The sequence below is a fragment of the Elephantulus edwardii genome, unplaced genomic scaffold (genome assembly GCF_000299155.1).
Source record: "Elephantulus edwardii isolate Elephantulus edwardi_28Jun2011 unplaced genomic scaffold, EleEdw1.0 scaffold00154, whole genome shotgun sequence".
In the NCBI taxonomy this organism is placed as follows: Eukaryota; Metazoa; Chordata; class Mammalia; order Macroscelidea; family Macroscelididae; genus Elephantulus; species Elephantulus edwardii.
This window is the reverse complement of record NW_006399904.1, coordinates 3081795-3088866: the sequence shown is the minus strand read 5'-3', so window position 1 is coordinate 3088866 and position 7072 is coordinate 3081795. Positions and strand designations below refer to the sequence as shown.

General features: G+C 36.0%; 1 protein-coding gene across 1 annotated transcript in view; it reads left to right on the top strand.

Moving 5' to 3' along the window:
- CSMD1 (CUB and Sushi multiple domains 1) overlaps nt 1–7072 on the top strand; it is a 2584888-nt gene that overhangs the window by 395394 nt on the left and 2182422 nt on the right. The gene's annotated exons all lie outside the window — the stretch shown is intronic.

Genomic DNA, 7072 nt, shown 5'->3' with positions numbered 1-7072 from the left:
CTGGTATTCTCTGTTTTCTGCAAAGATCCATCTAACATTACAGATATATAATATCCCTAGTACCATGACCTCTTCTAAATCCAGCATGCACATCTGGCAGTTCTCTGTTGACATATTGTTCCAAACATTTTTGGATAATTTTCAACAGAATCTTGCTTGCATGTGATATCAATGATACTGTTTGATAATTTCCACACTCTGTTGGTTCACCTTTCTTTGGAATGGGAACAAATATTGATCTCTTCTAGTCAGTTGGCCAGTTGGCTCTCCTCCAGATTTCCTGGCACAACTTAGTGAGCACATCCAGGGCAGCACCTGTTTGTTGAAATAAATCAGTTGGTATGCTGTTAACGCCAAAGCCTGTTTTTTGCCAATTCCTTCAGAGCAACTTGAATTTCCTCCTTCATCACCATAGGTTCTTGCTCATGTGTTATTTCATGAAATTCCTCTGTGTCAGCCAATTCCTTCTGATACAGTGACTCTGTGTACTCCTTCCATCTTCTTTTGATACTTCCTGAATCATTCAACATTCTACCCAAACTATCTTTAAGTATTGCCACCTGTGGCTTGACTTTGTTTTTCAACTCCTTCAGCTTAAGAAATGCTGAGTGAGTCTGGACCTTTTGATTTTCTGACTCCAGCTCTCTGCACATTTCATTACAGTATCTTGCTTTGTCATCCTGAGCTGCCTTTTGAGATTTTCTGTTTAGCTCTTTGATTTCTTGATTTCTTCCTTTAGCTTTGGCTTCTTGACGCTCTAATAGAATACTCAGAGTTTCATCTGACATCCATCTCGGTCTTTTCTTCTTTTTCAGCCTTTGTAGTGATATTTTGCATTCTTTATGGATGATTATCTTGATATCCTCCCAGAGCTCATTTGATCTATGATCATTGATGCTCAAGGCCTCAAACCTTTTCCTGAGATGGTTTTGAAATTCAAGTGGGACAAACGTAAGGCCAAATCTTGGTTCCCACGGACTTGATTTAATTTTCCTCAACTTCAGCTTGAACTTGCATATGAGTAGTTGTGGGTCTGTCCCCCAATCAGCACCTGGCCTGGTTTTCACTGCTGATATTGAGCTTCTCCAGTGAGTCTTTCCACAAATGTAATCGATTTGATTTCTATTCATACCATCAGACGAAATTCATGTGTATAGCCTGTGTTTATGTTTCTTATAAAAAGTATTTGTAATGAATAAATCATTGAATGTGCAGAACTCTATCATTCTATCTCCAGCCTCATTTCTCTCACTGAGCCCGTGTTTTCCAGCTACTGATCCTTTATCCCTGTTCCCAACCTTTGCGTTCCAGTCGCCCATTATTATCAATGCATCTTGATTTCATGTTTAATCATCTTCTGACTGCAAAGTTGGTAGAAATCTTCCATTCCCTCCTCTTTGGCTCTAGTTGTTGGTGCATATATTTGAATGATAGTTGTATTCATTGGACCTGTTGCTCACCACATTGTATTTCAAGATAGATCTAGAAATGACTTTTTTAAATTATGAAACCAACCCCATTTTTCTCACCTTTTCATCCCTGGCATAATAAATCATGTGATCATCTGATTCAAAATGTCCCATGCCAAGCCATCTCATTTCACCAGTACTTAGTATGTCAATATTTATGCGTTCCATTTCTTTCTTAACAATGTCCAATTTTCCTACATTCATGCTTCTCACATTCCATGTTCCAAACACTAGTGTCTCCTTACAACTGTTCCTCTTTCTCCATGTTTCCAATTCTAAGATCTGTTTCAATTGCCATGTCTGTTAGTCCTAATGATAGTCTAAATGTTCTCTATTATACATAGGGTTTTCAAAGGCCTGTAATTTTGGAAGTGAATGGCCAGTTCTTCTTCCTAGTCTGTCTCAGTTTTTGAATTTATATAATAGTATCTGTGGGATTCACAGCTTAGAAACTCAATGTAGGGTCAACTATGAATCTGATATAGATCCATGCAAACTTTGGTTAGTAACTCAACAGGTAATCCACTGTACCAACAAAGCTCCTAATTCCTTACAAAGATAATAAAATATGTTAATTTCACGACAATAAATTTATTCACTACTTAGATCATAGACATTATCTGACTATGTAGAAGTGGGGCAAAAATGTAGAGACAAAGAATCAAAAGGAAGATATAAAAATAAAATCTTTATAAATGGTTTTAATTATCAAAATCTTGCCTTTTATGACACATAAGTAATTATAACAGGAAAATTATTTAAAAGATTTTTTAAACTTCATATTAAATAATGTATTTGTTAAACAGGAGTTTGTTTGTTTTTCGCTCTGGGTTTTTCCCTATCAAACTTTTTTTTTCTTACTCTTATTATCTGGTCTAAATGAAAAAATTACATTCTATCAACAGTCATTGCAGAGTTGGTTTTTTCCTCCCCTTTCCTGATTTTATAACGTCTTTGCAGTGTGAATAAAGGTGATGAGCACTCAACAGGAAAGTTGAAGCTAAAGTTATGAAAAGCTTGAGACATCACATAGCTCTAAATGCAGACAGTGCAAAGAATGGTTCATTACTAGGTACTGACAGACAGCAACCTGGAGGTTGCAAACAATCTGACTGATTGTGCAAGTGTTCTGTAATTTGCACAATGAAATACGTCAGCAGAGTTTTTCCATTTTCATTAACCTTTCTTTTAACTTCCTGCCTATTTTTATTCTCTTTAAAATTCACAAAAACAGGAGATCAAATTCTAAGGAGAAAAAAGAATAAATTACTATATAATCAGAATTCATATTAAAGACCAAAAAGTATATTTTACATCAATTATCTGGAAATACATAAATATGTCATTTCTAATTTTCATATGTAATGATAGCATATTGAATTTTTATGGTATGTCAGTGCTAATGCTAATTTTCAATGATAGAAAATGTTACATCTGTATTCTCTTCTCTTTCTGCAATGTGCTTTATCCTATCTCTTGGCCATTTCTTTTCAGTGGATGCGTTAACCTTTCCTGTTTCTCCTTCTACCTTTCTCTCTTCTTCTCATTGTTTCCTTTTCCCTGCCTATTTAAAAAGAACAACTTTAAAAAAATATATATACACACATCTATTTCCTTCTTTCTCTACATAAAGTTTGTAATTAAATGTTTATTATAAATTTTATTATTGTTAGGGCACTGTAACTATATCAAGGGCAGTGTGAGGACAGCTGAATGTGACTTCTCCTAATTCTGCAAGGGGAAACTGTTCCCATCAACAGCATCCATAATATAAAACTAATTTCCAACATGTCAGACATACCCTGAATCCTCCTGCACTACTTTCTACTAATTTCAACAGCAATCCTATCAATTTCCTGGGTCTGAAAGCCATTGTAATAGTCTTGCAGATTTCACAGAAACATACTCATGACCATGGGCTTTATTAGGAAAGATAACAGGTTAGAATTCAGGCTGGTAACAGGGTATAGCCTCTCAGGGCAGTTTCTGAAATGTGCTTACAGGATTCTCAGCCTTCAGCCTCTTGAATTTAGGTTCCAGTGTTTCAAAGTTCTCTTAGTCCTACCATATAAGACATTTCCCTGTCCCCTAGTCCTCCACTGAGCTTATGTGAAAGTCCCTAGCTCTGATTCCTAGGGGTAGCAGTCCCAAGGTCTGCTTTGTCTTGCATCATATCTCTGGGCCAGGGAAGGAATTGCTTATGTAGCTTTTGATGTAGGCAGGCCACATGCTTGAGGGCCAAACAGAGTTGAGGCAGCTGGATATGGTTAAAAGTATTGTTCCAGGTACAGTGCTCTTTATAGAAGCACCAGTGTATAGACCGCACTCTGAGCATAATGTAACTAAACATGGCTATTTGGGTATTGCCTTCTGGTAAATTTGGCCTCAGGATTTATCCATTCTATTTGCATATTCTTTCTTGGCCTGTGGAAAGGACAAATACAGTGGTCTAGGAAAGACATGTTGAGCAACAGACCCCTACCTGGCAATCATTAAATCTGTCTTAGAAGAGGTGAACCCAGGGTGCTCCTTGGAGGCAATGATAGTTAAAATTTGTCACCCACATTTTAGGCATGTTATTAGGATGAACTAGTTCTTGGAGGAAGACATCATGATTGGAAATGTAGATCAACCAGAAAACCCTCAAGGAAACAGATTGACACAGTGACTGCAACAATAGGTTTAAGTACAAGATTTAAATAATGGATTATGAAGCTAGTACAAAATTTCTGTGTATTTTATATGGAGTTACTAAGAGTTGGAGTAGTCACGATGGCCCTAACAAAAACAAACCCGTTTTCCTATCTGTGATTTCTTCTCTAGATTACAGTTTATAGCCTTCTATGAAATACTTATATAAGATTCCCTTTATCACCCACATCAGATTAGCCAAACTGATAATTATTTTTGTTTTCATAAAATCATTCGTATACTTTGTACTTTACATAATTGTTATTTATTAATGTCTTTTTTAATTCCATATTATCAAATACCTATTGTACTTTGACTATTCTTTTCCCTCCCAATGTCCATCCACACATCTTTGCTGTCCTAGTTTTCTCGCTCCCCTTTTCTTGTGCTCTTCTTTTTCCTTTCCACTTTTGAACAGTTACATATACCCTGTTCCAGCTTGCTAATTGCAGTAACTGAACTCTCCTTACATTGATTCTTCCTGGGTTGATCCTCCTTGTCCTGGTCCTCTACTGTGTTCATTCTCCTGCCTCCAGTTACCCTTCTATTTTCACAGTAGTGGTTTATACAATATTTGTCCATTTGTGATTTTTATTTCACTCAGCATGTTCTCTAGACTTCCTTATGTTATATTGTAGTTTACAAATTCATATTACTCTTTTTTTCTATTATTTCCCTTTTTTTTGTTTTAGGAAAGAGACACTACAGTTGTTCCCAACATTGTATTTTCATTATGTGTGTATCCAATTTCTGAGGATTCTATTTCATATATGCATCCGTTCTATTCTCACTTTCTCACACATTCTATTTTTATGTCAAACCTTTGTGCATTCTTAATTTCTCACACAGCTGATTTCTAATTGGTTTTACTGTCTCTCCTTCTATCCAGTAAACCTGAGCATATCACTGTCCCATTAATTATTTTATATTTTAAAAAAATATAAACAACTATGCTTCTTTCACATGTTTAGTATAACGAGCACCTTTATTTTCAGTAAGAAGCTTTATTGCCACAGTCTGTATTACACTGATAATATTAAAAACCCCGAAAAATACAAACCATGTATCTTGATGGAGTCTGACCCACCAAGCATCCAATGAGAGAAAGATGGGCAGTTTCCATCTCCTTCCATTGACATTCTCAGTCTTAAGAAATCTATAGAGGGTCAATATGAGTGAGAATCGACTTGATGACAGTGAGTGTTAGTTCAAGTTTTTTCCAAATAAATATTTTTAGAGCAAATTCCCTTTATCTTTGCTATATGCATTTGGCTTACTTGCAGTTTTCTATTTCATCAGTAGTTTTCAAAATGTTTTCTCTACACCAACAGCATCAAAATCATCAGAGAACTAGTTAGAATAGCAAATGCCCTGGCCCAACTCCAAAATAAATGTATCTGGAACTCAGAGAGTTTGTCCCAGCACTCGCTATTTTAATAGGCCCTTAAGGTGATTCAGCAGCATTCAAGAGTTAAGGATCCTGTTATAGGTCTAAGGTGTTGTTTGTTTGTTTTTTGTTTTTTTTATAAAGCATAATGTATAAAGAAATATAATTCTTTCCCTATAAATGAAGGAATATCCTGGATTCAAATGATCACGAAAAGAAGTTACTCTGGTTAATTAACATACAAACAGAATTCATTGTTACAAAATTGATTCTTACTTACAGTGGCAGGATAAGAGAGAATTGAACAGGCCCACAGATTTCTAAGATTGCAAATCTTCACACAAACCTAATTCCACATTTTTCTCCTGTGGAGCATTTGGTGAGTTTGAATTGTAGACCACATCGTTAGTCACTGAGTGCTTTAACTACTTCCCATCAGGTCTTTAACGAAACAAAACTTAGATAAAAACTGTATACATCTATTTAGACCAGAGGAAAAAAAATATTGAGTGTACAATCATTCCCTCTCCTGCCTCATTTCTGCCACCAAGACCGTACTTTCTGACTGTCATTCTTTCGTCATTGCTTCTAACTTTTGCACTCCAATCTCCAGTAATTATTAATGCATCTTGATTACATGTTTGATCAATTTTTAACTAAAAAGTTAGAAGAAATCCTCAACTTCCTACTCTGTGGCTTTGTTGTTGTTGTTATGTGCCATCGAGTTGGTTGTGACTCATAGCGACCCTATGTACAACAGCCCTAAACTCTGCTCTGTCCTGTGCCAATCGCACTGTCTCTGACACTCCCATCCTGATTACCCCAGTCACTGAATCAATCCACCTCATAGAGGGCTTTCCCCTCTTGAGCTGTCCCTCCACCCTCCCAAGCATGATGTCCCTATCCAAGGACCTGTATAAGAGAAAAATTGACTTTTTCTTTTTCAAAAGGGGGCACTAAAAGATGGGATAGGGCATAGAGCTATGGTAATTAATTATATGAAACATAATGTATATGAATGATTTTTTAAAACTCCAAAAGTATGTTTAAAAAACACGATGTTTCTGAATAATCACATGCAAACAAATAATTTAAAAAACCCCACACTATAACCTTATTCTGTCCTGCTCAATCCTTGGGGTCTCCACCATGCTCAAGAACATTGCTAGAGTTAATTTGTCAATCCATCACATCTTCATCTTCACTGACCACTAAGATACATTAACTAGCTTACTCTCCCCTTAATGTACCAGTAAGAAGGTGGTTGGCAATTTGACTAAACATTTTTTTCAATATGTTTTAGCTTTTCCTTTTGTTATTCTCATGCTAAGGGGCAAAACTACTCACAGTAGTATAAAAATTAGTAGCTATTTCTAAGATGTTTATTGTTTAAGGAACCAGGTTGTTGTTTTTCAAGGTTATATTGAGTCAAGTACAACTCTGAGTGGCTCTATGGACAATAGATATAGCTCTGTCCTATCCTGTGCCATCCTCACAATCTCTGTGCCCATTACTGCAGTCACTT